This window comes from Temnothorax americanus, unplaced genomic scaffold (genome assembly GCF_048541705.1).
Source record: "Temnothorax americanus isolate GAGA-0224 unplaced genomic scaffold, ASM4854170v1 Scaffold19, whole genome shotgun sequence".
In the NCBI taxonomy this organism is placed as follows: Eukaryota; Metazoa; Arthropoda; class Insecta; order Hymenoptera; family Formicidae; genus Temnothorax; species Temnothorax americanus.
Genome location: NW_027509329.1, coordinates 2796639 through 2810831, shown reverse-complemented (window position 1 = coordinate 2810831; position 14193 = coordinate 2796639). Strand labels below are relative to the sequence as shown.

General features: G+C 39.3%; 1 protein-coding gene and 1 long non-coding RNA gene across 4 annotated transcripts in view; one reads left to right on the top strand and one right to left on the bottom strand.

The window, feature by feature from the left end:
• The window catches only part of LOC143896528 (uncharacterized), a 201236-nt gene that overhangs the window by 62420 nt on the left and 124623 nt on the right, over nucleotides 1–14193 (bottom strand). The window lies entirely within an intron of this gene.
• The window catches only part of LOC143896526 (discoidin domain-containing receptor 2), a 116117-nt gene that overhangs the window by 25155 nt on the left and 76769 nt on the right, over nucleotides 1–14193 (top strand). The window contains exon 1 of one of the 3 annotated variants that reach the window (XM_077404431.1): nucleotides 10549–11072. The exons of 1 other annotated variant lie outside the window; for it this stretch is intronic. The gene's annotated coding sequence lies outside the window, so the exon portion shown is untranslated. Of the gene's footprint in view, nucleotides 1–10548; nucleotides 11073–14193 lie in introns of those variants that run through there. One more of the 3 variants, XM_077404429.1, reaches the window with a different exon arrangement.

Here is a 14193-nt window from a genome sequence, read left to right as displayed (position 1 = left end):
AATTATTATTAAGGAAGACATACTAGTTTGCAATATTTTCTATGTTAAAAAGTAGAGGTACAAAATATCTTAAAACTTTTCTCGCTTTTCCATAGATCTTTTAAAAAAATCCAACACTTCGAGATGAGTTAAAATGTGATTATGAAGAATTTTCATTGGCATGAATTATTTTTTGTCCGCCTTTCCACGATCTAGTCAGTAAATTAAGGCAACCGGTTTTGAAAAGGGAAGATCATTAATACGAATCTCTCTCCCAAGACAGAGCACCATTGTGCCTCTAAGAACGAGAGAATGGATTTATAGAAATGAAGATTTAAGGAGAAACTCGGCGGCGAGGAAACTGTCAGTGAAAATGGAGAATTTTATCGGAATTACGACAGTATTTTTATCCAATATCTCATGTGCACAGTCTAGTATTATTTGTTCGATATATATTTTGCTCGCTTTTGCAATGTTCAACTATTCGTAATAAAACTTGTCTCGCACGTGGATATCACTATATTTAATATAACGAGACAAAAGACGCAAAAGTGCGTGGGTCTTAATGTCAACTTAAAATAGCCTCAACTAGGAAGAATATTTTTTGCTGGTTTTGTGACGTTGCCGGCCAAATCAAACGCTTTGTATATATATATACTTTTTTTAGATATGGAGATACGCGCGTTAAATTGTTTTATTATAAATCTCGGAGCGCTTAATATATACGTACTGCTGACATTAATCAAACTCATTATGAAAATTCAGTATAAATTCATCCCTTCTCTTATTATCGTTTAAAGCGTGAATGAACTTTAATCGCATATAGCAATAATTTGTAGCCACAACTCGTTCATAATTCAAATATAATCAAGGAATTAATAAATAACCGCGCTATATGTTTAATTCGATTATCAGCTAACGTTCAACATCTAATATTGTTCTCGACGCTTAAACATTGCCAATTTTATCAACAGAATTCAACGTCTATTATAGATTATTAAAAATGAAAAACGTCTGACACGTCGCACATGTACATATCTTTGGCTATTTTGAAACTCTTAACTTTATTTCCATTGCAGATTATGACGTTAAAATCCAAGTAAAAATTAGGAATTTCACATCTCGATCTCTTTTATTAAATATAATAACATTATCACGATCTGTCCGCGACTGACCCAAATGTAACTGCTGTTTCACCTCGGCGTGCATTTTCCATTTATCCGTTAATATCATCGATCGGCCAGGCCGGAATAGCGTTATAGTTGCGACGAACATCGGCACGCCTAGCAAAGCAACATCCTATGCGGATGCACCGTGTTTATTATTAATTCATCGAAGCGTCGATGCTTCACCCGCGATCGCGCATCAAACGATGAATTATTATTTCCTCGGTGTGAGACGGCCAGTGCCTTTAACGGCCCTCCCTCCCTCTCTCGCGTAAGGTAACGAGTTTTGATCGATAGCCCGATGTCAGTGACATCCCGCTTCTTATTATAATATCTTATTAAAGGAATATATTAGATTGGATAATCTAATTAGATAAAGAAATAAATTGTTAGATAATCGCTTGGGCGGCGATCTTATTCAACCAGCCTTTTGAGTATAATAGCTTATCTGTTTGTAAGTATTTATAAATATGCAAATTTACCATAAAACCTCACTAGTCAACAAAGTTAAACTTTTTCGATAACATGAATAAAATAGGATGTTTTTAACCAATTCGTATACATAATAGAAAGTAAAAGTAAAAAATTCCCAAAAGCATCTAAAATGAAAGAAACTTCAATCTAATAACAAAATAATAAAAAAATAATAAAATATAAGCAAATAATTTTTTTAATAGAAATAATAGAGGTAAAGTATAAATACCACATACATTAATGGTAATAAAGCAATGTACACTATAGACTAATTTATAAATGCCATCTATTTGTATGAAATAAGCACATTAAAAAAAAGAACCGGATTTAATATTGGTCACTTTTTACAAACTAAAATATCAATTTCTAAAAACATTGTGGAACTTTTTTATTGTCATATTTGTAATTAGCAGACATAAATTAACAAAAATGAATATTTGTATCCGTGTTAGAAAAGCCTTTTTGTTTAATGCCATTGATACATTTTATTCAGTTGTATCGCAAACCTGTTCTTCTTTAATTTCATATTTATCTAAATTTCAGGAAGAAAACGTGCAGCAATCAATAGCAATAGGAATATTGAGTAGTACATTAGTTAATTACTTGTAGCTTTAAATAACGATTTAAATAACAGAGGATATCATCTTGTTGCCGTTTCTTTATTTGATAATTAGAACGTCATATCGCGCTGGAAAGAATTGACTTCGAAGATTCATCGGATCGCAAGTTATATATCCCTCTGCTCTTATTGATGGTCGAAATCATTATTACCTGTCAAATACGCGCAGCTGCGACACCTCAATGATATCGGTAGACGTATGACGTATAAAATAATAAAGCGATCGATCGATCGACCGATGTCGGCGGTATACGTCAAATATACGACCCGTACGTCATCGATGCGGTTCATGGCTACGAAGTAGCCGCAAAATTCTTCGCGTGCAACCAACGCATGGACACGCAATCGTCTGCTGATCACCGCGAAAATATTTCCCATGGCCTAACAGCGCCGACGATCGAAGTATTTGATATATGCTCTGACAATACACGCGTCGTCAGTTGACGAAGTCAATTTCGCTTTGATATGACCAATAATAATCAAACAGAATTATTTTCTCTGAAATTAACATCGTTTTCGGACCAATGACAACTTTTTTACTAACAAATGGTAGTATTACAGATTGCACATTATAGTGCGCTATTGATTGTGCCGGCTCGTTTCCATATCGATAATTAACGCTGATTATATATTAGTCCCGTCTCGATAAATATCGTGAATAAATAATCGGGAACATTTAAATATACGTGATTACGCGCGATAATTCTTATGATTGGGTTAACGCGAAACCTGTAGAAACGACGTTTTCCAGAGTGGCACTCACAACAACGTATATGGTGTGTTTCCGTAATTGAGGTCATCATTTTAATATTCGAGCGTTTTAATTACCCTGCTTGATGAGAAGTTTGCACCGACGACAACTATCGCCGGGACTCTAGCACTACCTATACGCTTGCAGACTCAATTATTAATGTATCCTTTCTCTTGGCTTGTTACGAGTTAATCACGGTGACTGCCGTTTTCCGGAGATTTGTCGCGCCTGGAGCACCTGCGGTATCGCTGCACCTGCGATGCGACAAACGATGTTGCGTACACGCATGGGTTACGCGCAGTTTATCGACTGGCTGAAAAAGTTATGATTCCCGATAAAGAGACGCGCGTAAAACAAAAAAAAAGTAGAGTAAGAGAGAGATGAGGGAGAGAGAGAGAGAGAAGTGGAGGGAGAAAGGGGAAGCCGTATACAGAGAATGGCGATGCGTTTGCAATTTTGCGGTCGGTCGTGCGTGCGTATTGTGTTGGCGGCCAACGTGGACGGCAGAATGTAAAATGCGGAAGAATCGCTCGTTGGGAAAGAGAGATCGAACAGAAACGAGGTCGGGGAAAAAAATTGAACCCGCGGGATTTCATTGGCGCGCTACCTACTGCCACGGTCAGTTTCTGGCGAGCTATCCCCATAGCGAGGATACGAGTGAAAATCAAGAATATTCGCGCGCATCAGGTCGGCAGCAACAACGCGGCGTGGCTATTACCGTTGCGCGAGCGACGATGAAACATTTATAAGAGCGCTCCGGATACTAATGATAAAAATTGATCTGCGTAACTCGGGATATACAGGTGATCGGGTGCCAGAAAATGTGTACATTACAGTATAGGTTACGCTTCCACGGCTAGATGGACGTATCAATTTCGAGAGCACTTCGCGACGTAAACGCGGTTTTGCATGGAAACTGCGCCCGTTCGGAACGCAAATGTAAACCGGGAGAGAAAAGCGCTTGTTGGTGCGAAATAATGAATCGATCGTATACGATCGTACGATTCTAGCGCACTTTAATTTCGATCTGAAATTGTGAAGTGATATACGCACCGCGCGATCGACCGTCTCAATAACAAGCTGAGATCTTTTCGCGCAAAACATTCAGTGAATCCTAGCGCGCAGAATCATATTCTGTATCTCTTAGATCGTAGAACTTCCACCGTGTACCTCCCGGTTTATATTTCTCTGTAATTCACTGCATACAGTACGTGATATGCATACCCCATTCAACGACACAGCCAGCCTTATTAAAGCTTTTGCTAGCGTGGATAAACTCGCGGTAAGCAATTTTTATGCAAATACGAAAACTTTTCTACGTTCTAGTACGTCATATTAAATTCGTTATTTTTAATATTGGATTTTCAACTTCGTATTCGATTTTTTGATATACGGCCCGAAAAACGTTCGGATTAAACAACTTTAATAAAAAATTGAAATAGAAATTTCGCTTTTTGTACATTGGTACATTATGCGTCATGGGAACTGCGAGGATATAATTCCGCGAGAAAGAAACGAGGAGAAAATGTATATCTGACATGAGTTGCTGATCAAGAATTAAACCGCGATAAAAAAAAAAGAGAGGGATAGAACAAGTCCAGTCAAACTGCCAATATCTTTCTGCAGATTTGTGGGTGCCGAGGGCCTCTTCTACTTTGCCTCTTCGCCGAGATATCACGGCAACTTTTCACCAACCATACCTGCTGGCGATAAATAACGCGAGCGCGCATTATTCGTCGACTTTCTCGGTCGTCTAGATCAAGCCTAACGCGCACGGGATTCTGCAAAAACTTACGTAGAATTTAGTATCAGTCTTATATGATTTATCAGAGGAATGGAACGAGTATTTTTTTCTTCTAAGTAGAACGAAGGACGCGGCACTTTTGCATTTAAGTTCTAAAAGTATCCCAGCATCTATTTAAAAAAAAGCTGGAGTTTTTAAAAATTTAATTATTATTGACAGAATTGAAAGAGAGATGGATTTTTGTAGACATTTAATTCTATTATTTGATATCTGATTGTAATCCGCTGTTATAAATGTGTAAGAGGACGGTGCAATATTTTTATTATATTTTTATTATGTTTCGCGAATATATATATATTAATATCAATGTAACTTTTACAAAAAAAGCTTCCGTTTTTAGCTTTGCCAATCACACTCAGACATATTGCTTTGTGTTCTATCGCAATACGATTTTTCCAACAAACAATGACGAAAATTACTAGCGCGGAAAATGCGTTGGCTTGTCCATAAGAACTAATCTAAAATCGATATCAGCCAAAAGCCGTTAATTCCGAAAGCCATAAACAGCCCAAGAGCTTCAGCGACCCTAGTCACATAACCCGGCATTTATTACGAAAGATTCTGGAAATCCATCGAGCGCTAAGGGGCAGCTCGTACCTCGGCATAGGCTAACACAGTGGTTACCTTGGACCGTACGAGGGGCATCCACATTAACTAAGCCTGTAATCCCTTCAGTTAAGTTAGCACATGGTGCGACGGACCATCGTCCATCGTCCTCACACCAGCACGTAAACCCCTCCTGCCTTACGACTGATCTTACCCTCTCTATTTCCTTCGGCTTCTTTGTAGATACATGATACACTCATTGCCAGGGATTCCCTTATCCTTATCCCATTTTTTATAGGCTGGACCGTGTGAAGTGTTCTCTATTATCTAAATCAGCACACCTTCGACTATCTTTCGAAATAAATGGTAAAAAATGCGACGTTACTACGACTGTTTTTCAAGACAGGTAAATTTCGCGAAAATCCAAGAGCTTGTACGAGCACCGATAACTCATCAGCTCACGTCATTCCTACTTCCTACGCCTGACAGGAACGAGGATCCCGGATAAAAGTGAAAATTGTTTAGCATCGCGCTCGAATCCGCTAGGGGTTAAGGAAACAAATTAAATTTGTTCGACAGGATTTAAAAAAGACCAAATATCGTTGCTCCAGTTTAGCTCCAATGGTGAAAAATATTACAATACGCAATTTCGGAATCGCTTTATGTTGCAAAAATACATTCATTCGTCGATCGTATATAAGTAGTTTTGTCAAGTTTCTATCACGCATTATTAATATAATTAATATTTTACCGGATACTAGCAACGCGACGCCATAACAAGGCTTAACGACTGCCCGTACTCTTAATGACGAAGTATAGTGTCACATTCTCGTAGTAAATAAGCCAACGATAGGTAAGATGAGCCGCTTTGCTATCGGATGAGAAATTATTTGCGAGGACACACTCCCGATGTGTGCACACCTCATCCAAACGGCAAACAAAATAGGGAACAAATCATGAGGGCAACGAAATATTTCAACAATTTATATGTTAATCTCATTAACAATTCAGGAATGTTTCACCACTTCATATTACGAATGGTATTAAAAGCTTTGATACCAATCGCTTGCCTGTATCTGCCGCTTGAATTAATTATCACGCAATTTATTAAGAGGATTTACGCGATATGTCAAAGTCACCCCGACGTCCTGATTAATTTTACATTATCAATTAAAAAATAATTGCCGTGGATTATGTAGAGGCTCATTATTGCGCCACTTTAGATCGATAAAGGGCTACACTCTGTACACCCATCGCATGTCGGTGACAAGAATTTGCATAATATTTTGAAATTAATCGACTTTTCTGCTAATTTTCAATGTCAGATCATAAACCAATATCAGCCCTTTGTTACTGACGGCATCATCTAATATCGATAATGACTACCTCATCATTTACGAACATTTCGTTACATCAATGAAATAATTTGCCTTATCATCTTGTTGTTATACGACATAAATATATTACCATAGCTACTAATTACTAGTTATAACACGGGTTTATAACATTTATGTATATATATCTCACACAAGTAAATTAAAAATATTATTAACACAATGCGCTGCATTTAATTAAAAAAGTTAATAACAGCAGCTACACTACAAGATGACATGATCGACTTATCAGATTGTTATGCAATTATTTATGCGTTATTTTTAACATCGCTGCTCCTCTTTGTGTTTTTAGTTATTTAATTTTTAAATCTTTTATAACCGACCAAAAAAGAATATAGATTTTGCTACGATTTTTCGACGTTTTAATATTCTCGTGTTTAGCGACGAGATCCAATTGCGTCGTAAAGCATTTAGCCGGCGGCTTGTACGACCCCGCGGCATTACGTACAATTTTCTTCGCATTACACGTAATTGACTGGCTGATGTCAGTGCGTCCCGTCTCTTTCCGTCGTGTATCGACCTCGGAATTATAGGGCGATTATACGGTGCACCCATATTGCTAGCACGATTTAGGGCCGTGCCCTTCGTTTGTTGATTTTGATGGTGGAACCAAATTACTACTACGAGTCGACGGACGTCAAATAATGCATGATAATGTAGCGCTTACTTAGCAATTGAATATTTTTCTTATCGGGATAGAAAATTCACCGTTTAAAACTTTCGGAAGCAAGTGGTTCGGTAAATAATTTATATATTAGGTGTTATAGATAGAGCCTCAAAGTTTTAAAAAAAAATTTAAAATTTAATTTTTTTTAATTTTGGCATTTTTTCCTTATAGAACTCGACGAGAGGAGAATCTTTGGTTCTCTTGGCCAACCTCGTATTTCTTACCGTTTGGCCTGAAAAATCTTTTCATTGGTAAAAGTTGAAACTTTGAGGCTCAGTATCTTGATTTTTTATACCGGAAGAGGTACTGAAATTTATACCACGCATGAAGGACACCTAAATTAACGTATATTCACAGTTTCAAGAAAATCCTAAGAAAATCGATTTTCTCTAGTATAAGACGAGAGAACGTCCTTAAATGATATAATAAGGACACGGTATCGTTTAAAACTTGAACAAATTTATTTATTTTTGTCCGTTGATTACGAACGGAGACACTCTAAGTAATTCAATTGGCCGGCGAATAAAAGTTATCTGAACGTATCTGCGCGCTTTATGTCACGCATATACATACAGCTCATATCAGCGTCTAGCCATTGCTGGAAATCGCGTGTTTATGAACGATTTATCATTAGCCTCCGAGACAAGAGAGAGAAAGCAAAAAGAATGTATTTGAAGGACAAATACTCTCCACCTAGCTTATATAAACTTAATTAATAAAAAGTACGCTATATATTTTTTTTTACGGTGCTATACATAACGATAATGTCAATATAAAAGATTTAAGATAAGAAAATGAAAAAGACTCATTAGTCATAATATTGTTTCGTGATTTCGTCCGTGTATAATTCGAGAAATCTTGAGCGTTATAAATGAGAGAACAAAATTAACTCGAATCGTATGAAAATCGATAGCCCAGCGTAATAATGCGATTCGGCTAGTTATTCTGATGCATTATTGACTGAAGAATACGTATTAATTGAAACCGTGAGTCGCTACTTTTACTCCTTTCAGTAAAATACGTAATTAAAAACGACGGTCCTCACAAAGCCGCGAGTTAGATCTTACGAGAGGTGTGACAAAGTAATTCTTTATTTTCTGCTTGTTGATTCACCCCCCTGATTACATTGTACTTGCATGCCCGCGCGCGTGGTGCGATATCACTAGTATAAAATCTAATTAATCGAGTAAGTATAGTCGCGTGTGAGGAGCTTGTCTGAGAAACGAGATCGCTGGTATAACGGTATTGCGATTGAACGCGCACAGCGTTGAAAGCCGGCGAAAATAAAGCGTATGGTAAACACGATCGCGAACAAAGCATTGGCAGTATATCGTTCTCGCATATATCTACATCCTTTTTAATCGGCGTGCCGTAACGCAAAACGGACGCAGAGCGCGCGTTTTTTTTTTGTTTTTTTTTTGTTTTTTTTTTTTTTTAGAGCGCGCGTTTGGGTTATTGCAAGGTTATTTCGGCGTCTCGCATGGATACGGCGAATGTTAGCGGATCGGCAATCGGCAGATGAAACTGCAGCGTGCGCAATCCTCTGTCGATATATTCTTCTTCATAACGATTGGGAATCAAGCGGATAACATACCCAATAGCCCAATACCAACAACCCCCCCCCCCCGAAAAAGAGGAAAGAGATAGATGGAATGCAAAATCAAGTCGTATAAGCCAGAGTATCTGTAGAGTTGCCCTTTTAAAAATTTATAAGTAAAATAAACATTATATTATGAACCGAGCTATACAAAGAAAATGATTCCAGATATATATATTAGGGGATAAATCTTTAATATATATGGGAGTTAAAAAAAGTTATATAGGAGATTAAATTTAAAAAAGAAAAGCTTAAGCGAACGTCGCAAAGGACCTTTGGAGGAGAAAAAGCCACTGTAATGCAAAATCATAATTTCGACACCCCCGCAGCAACATTGGTAAATCTACGCACGGCTTGTGTTTACCGTTGTTAGCCACGTCCAGCATTGAAATTCGTCCTTGATAGACGATTATCGTCACCATGCATCGATCGACAATCGTAACGAACGAACTCTGGCATTAGTGGACCATTCAACGCTATACGCATATTTGGGATCGATCGATTACGGTATATACTTTTTTAGAACGCATATTTGAAATAAAATGAAATTAGATTATAAGTACAAACTGTTACAAATATATTTTACAGTAGTAAACGTTTTGCATAAAATTTTAACGTTCTGATATAAATCGAAATAATTGACTCGATTCGATACCGCGGCGATGCTTAGCACTAACCAATATTATCGGTGTAAAATATCGTGTGTGGTTCAAATAAATTTTAAATATACGCTATATAGCGTATAAAACAACATTTTATTGTCTCAGTCACAGTTTTTCAATATTTCATAACAAATGTCAACATAAACCGAAACTTATTACAATAACTGAATAGTAAAACAAAAAATATTATATACACAGAATCGACAAATTCAATATGAAATTTTAGGATATGTTTGCGCAGATTCTTGTGCATTTTAATACGCAGCAGAAAAGATCAATACTAATTTGCATACACATATTCCTCTCACCGATACGTAAGGCAAATCGTTTGACGTTAGCTATATATAATCGCATAACATAAGAAACAATAATATAAAAAAAAAGTAACACATCTCGCAAGTAAATTCGAAAGTGTCTCGAAAATTCTGCCAGTAATCGCGTCAGGTAATCGAGACGCGAGGAATGCAATTTTGCGAAGAATATACGGAACGCAGCTAGCGGAATGCAACGGCTTATCGTTGGTTGTTATCTGGCACAGGAGAACCAGATAAGCGTCAATGGCAAGGCGTGAAAGAATCGATATAGAAAGCAATGGGCATTTTCGTCGGAAATCGTATCGGAGTATCGGAGCGTACCCCGCGTTAGTATATAGCTACCGTGCGTGCCTGGTCAGCCACCCGACCGAATCGCTTATACGCGGGGTATCAACCCTTTTTGCTCCGACGCGGCCGCGCGGCGCGGCAGCCGCCTCGGCGAAGCTTATCCTGACGCTTACCACTCGCAGTAGTCATCGGCCGGCTAGACGACACGAGCGTCAAGTCAGCCCGCCTCGGCTTGGCGCGATGCGCGTACGGCCTGACTATAAGTACCTCTCGTCGCACTCCTCGTCCCCTCGTCCTTCGATTCACCTGTCTGACGCCAAGCGTCCGTCCCTACTACGTTCCACGGTGCTCCCCCCTCCTCGCCCTAGTCCTGCCCCCTCCACCGAAATCGATGCTACTCGCGGATCGCGAGTTCAGTCTGCGACTGGCAACCGCGCGTGTAACATCGTTCCTTCCTTGTCCCTCTCTCTCTCGCTCTCGCTCTCGCTCTCTCCCGCCCCCTTCTGCTCGTCGCATGTTGCATCGTGCGAGTTCTTGAGTTATATACGTCGGGAGAAAGAGCGAGGATTGTTCAGCGTAAGATAGATTTCCGGTGCACCGGTTAAGGACGGTTTTCGCGAGAGGAGAAAACGTGAGATAAAAGTGAGATAAAAGATGAGCGCCGATGTCGTGTCGGTGACGATCTTCCATCGCCAGATGCGTCACCGTTGCGCGCTATCGGAGCGATCTTGAGGCGATCGGATGTGCAGCGTCGCGAAGGATAACGACTCAGGACGGGCTGTACTTTTACGCCGGCAGAACTGCTGTTTCGGTGAGTAAAAAGTCGATGAAAGTCTTTCCAAGTTTCGAGAGACGACGCGTATAATGCGTGTTTGAAACGTACAGATTATAATAGAACTAATTACGAATGTAAAACAGCGATCAAGGGCAACCGGTATCGCCACCAGGTAGAATATCTCGATACCGGAGTAGTATCTTGTGTCAAACGTATCACTTCTATCGAAGTTCAATTTTTTATTTTGCCGTATAAACGTTGAGTTATCCGCGAACTTCTTTTAATTATGACACAATATTTTCGCTGTTCAGAATTGTACGCTGATTGCTATACTCTCAGCGTTTTCGTTTCCAGATATATTTCTCTCTAAATAAAATAAACTACATAATCTGAAAAGAAAATTGTAAGAAACTTGCAAAAGACGAATATATATGCTTTGCCGTAGCAAATACCGTAGCTTTACTTGCGCAGATTAGCATAAAGCATACAACAATTACCAATGAAAGGAAAATTGTTGCATTATCCGTCGCAAGCAGGCGAATGTGTGATTGGTCAGTTTTACCGTTTCAGTGACAGTTTCCATTAGGGCGAACCGTAATATTCCAACAAGTTTACCCATGGTGGTTTCTCTCGCACGTTTCACCGCAAGAAATTTCATTCCTCTCTTCTCACCCTTCCCTCCCCACTCTGGTGTGTACAAGCCGACATTCTCTTTCCTTTGCCCGTGATCTCCATACCACGGGTCCACGAATACGATACGGTCGTATACGAGTGCGATACGGACATACGCGACTCGCCGGAACTTTGTTAATTAATTGCTTCGGAAATATAATCCACGTCGAGTGTAACTAATCAGCGAGAAACTCGGTCGGACGTTGACGGGCATGTTTGCTGCACCTATCACGTAGCGGGATGGAAATGTAATTTGCCAGGATAGAGTTAGCCCCGTTGAATGCCGCGGCCAACCTTCAGCCGCCTGTTTTCCCTCATCCCCCTTCTCGGTGCCAGTCCCGCTTCGAGCCAGAACCTCGCAGAGCGTGCTGCCGCTCATTGATCGCTATTCTGGATTTCGCATGTAAGGATCCAACGCGCGGAGCGCAGTCCGTTACCGAAGCACGCGTCGTTCGCCTATATCGGCTGTGTTTCGATGAGGGTGCGCTAATCGTCTGGGGTTAAACGTATTACGATGCAGATACGCTGCGTGACTCTGCGCTGACCTGACAAGCACTTAAAAAATTTCTCCCAGACAAACAAGTTATACAAAGATCATCCTGTACATGACGAGTCTGTACTTTTTACGTATGAAGTTACTGATCGACTTGTGTGTGAAGGTGACTTTTTAATTTTTTAACGAAAATACCGAGAAACGTTATTGTATAAAATGTCTTTGTCAAACAATCTTAAAATAGCACAAGTCCGTCTAAATAAAATTCAATTAAAATTTAATGAAGAGTAAGTAAACTATATTTGTCTGAAAATTTACTTTTCAAAAAGTCACAGTTCTCAATCGTTCACAACTCAAAAACTATTAACGTCAACCTTCTTCTAAAAAAATATTTTCTTAAAAAAGATTAGCTTTAAGTTAATTATCAAATATGTGAAAAGTGGCATATGCCATATGGACAAAATTTCGTATTTTGTTTTATTATACTGTACACATTGATATATAAACGAAAATTTATTAATATAAACACAGAACAGTGAAACCCCAATTAATAACAGAATAATTTATATATATATATAAATTTGATTAATATTTAATTTAAGAATAATTTGTTGCAAATTCTGAAATTCTAACTTAAAGTTTGTTTATGACCTGGAAAAAATTCCCATAATATATGACGTAAAGGGATGATTAAAATTGCCAACTGTTGCGAATCTGTTATGATTCTCATAAATCCAACCGGGTATATGTGTTAGTATTCATTTAATATTCAACATCGCACGCGTATTAATTACGCACATAATTATCTCTCTTATGAAGCTTCTTTCATTCCCAGCGGGATCGTTTCCGCATTTGAACCGGTAGTAAAATAACCGAATCGAATTTCGTACCAGCTTCAACAAGAAAAAAGAAAAGGAAAAATGGTACGATTTTATTAGCGTCACGGAATACAGATTGAGGATTCGAAAAGCATTTTATCGATTTTAAGATGCGTCGATTTATTCAAGAAAAGAGAAAATATGTAGAATGAATGAATGTAAGCGATAAATAACTGGCGCCAGAGCGATGGGAAGAAATCGGACGTGCATATAGAATAAGCGGTGGGGGAGTATGGAGTTTCGAGGATTACATGAAAACGGTTTCAGTGTCGGATATGTCGACGAATTCGCCGGATGGTTAAGCCAGCAGTTACGATTAAAAGCCGCGGGCTTTCATTGTATCGTCCATTCCGCATATAGGAAGTTCTCACATAAATTGTTTAAAACGTTTACTCGTTTGTCGCGAAGAAGACTACAAACGGGTAGCCGCGCGAAACTACGGTTGCAACGTCAGCCGACACGATGGTCTAGCGGCGGACAAAAGTATTCAAATCTGGTAAATTATTACACGCGCGTCCACGTAGATACGTGTACATATATAATACGTATAATTCGTATAATTCGTTTCGACGATACGCGCGAGCGCGAACCAAGACGCGCGCGAGTGATCAAGATGTCGCATTCGCGTCGCGAAGAATAAAAGGCACTTCCGAAACACGTAGACTTGAACGCGATATTAGATTGCGACATTTGTACATTCGTGACTGTACATATGTCTAGCCTTAGTATGCGGTCTGCACTATGGCGGTGCGGTACGGTAATACAAATAGGGGTTGCTCCCGGGCGCGACGCCCTGTACGGCGTAGCTTCACGCATCGCTTACTCATTGCTGAACATCCAGTCGTAGTTGGTGCCGCTCTTGGGACACGCAAAATTTACTTTAGCCGCGAGCACGACTTTAAAGCGGTGTTACGAGGGCATCGCCTCACCGCGGCAAATAACGTTTCAATCCGTGTCACGACGTCCTATATAGGTGCCTGTGGAGTAACTCTCTCGTGCACGAGGGTTACACATATGCGAGCGGCGGCGGTACACTTCGATGGCGTTTAATGCCTGTTTCGAATGCAATTTATTGTCATGTATACAGTTGCGAATTGGATGGCGGTTTTTATTT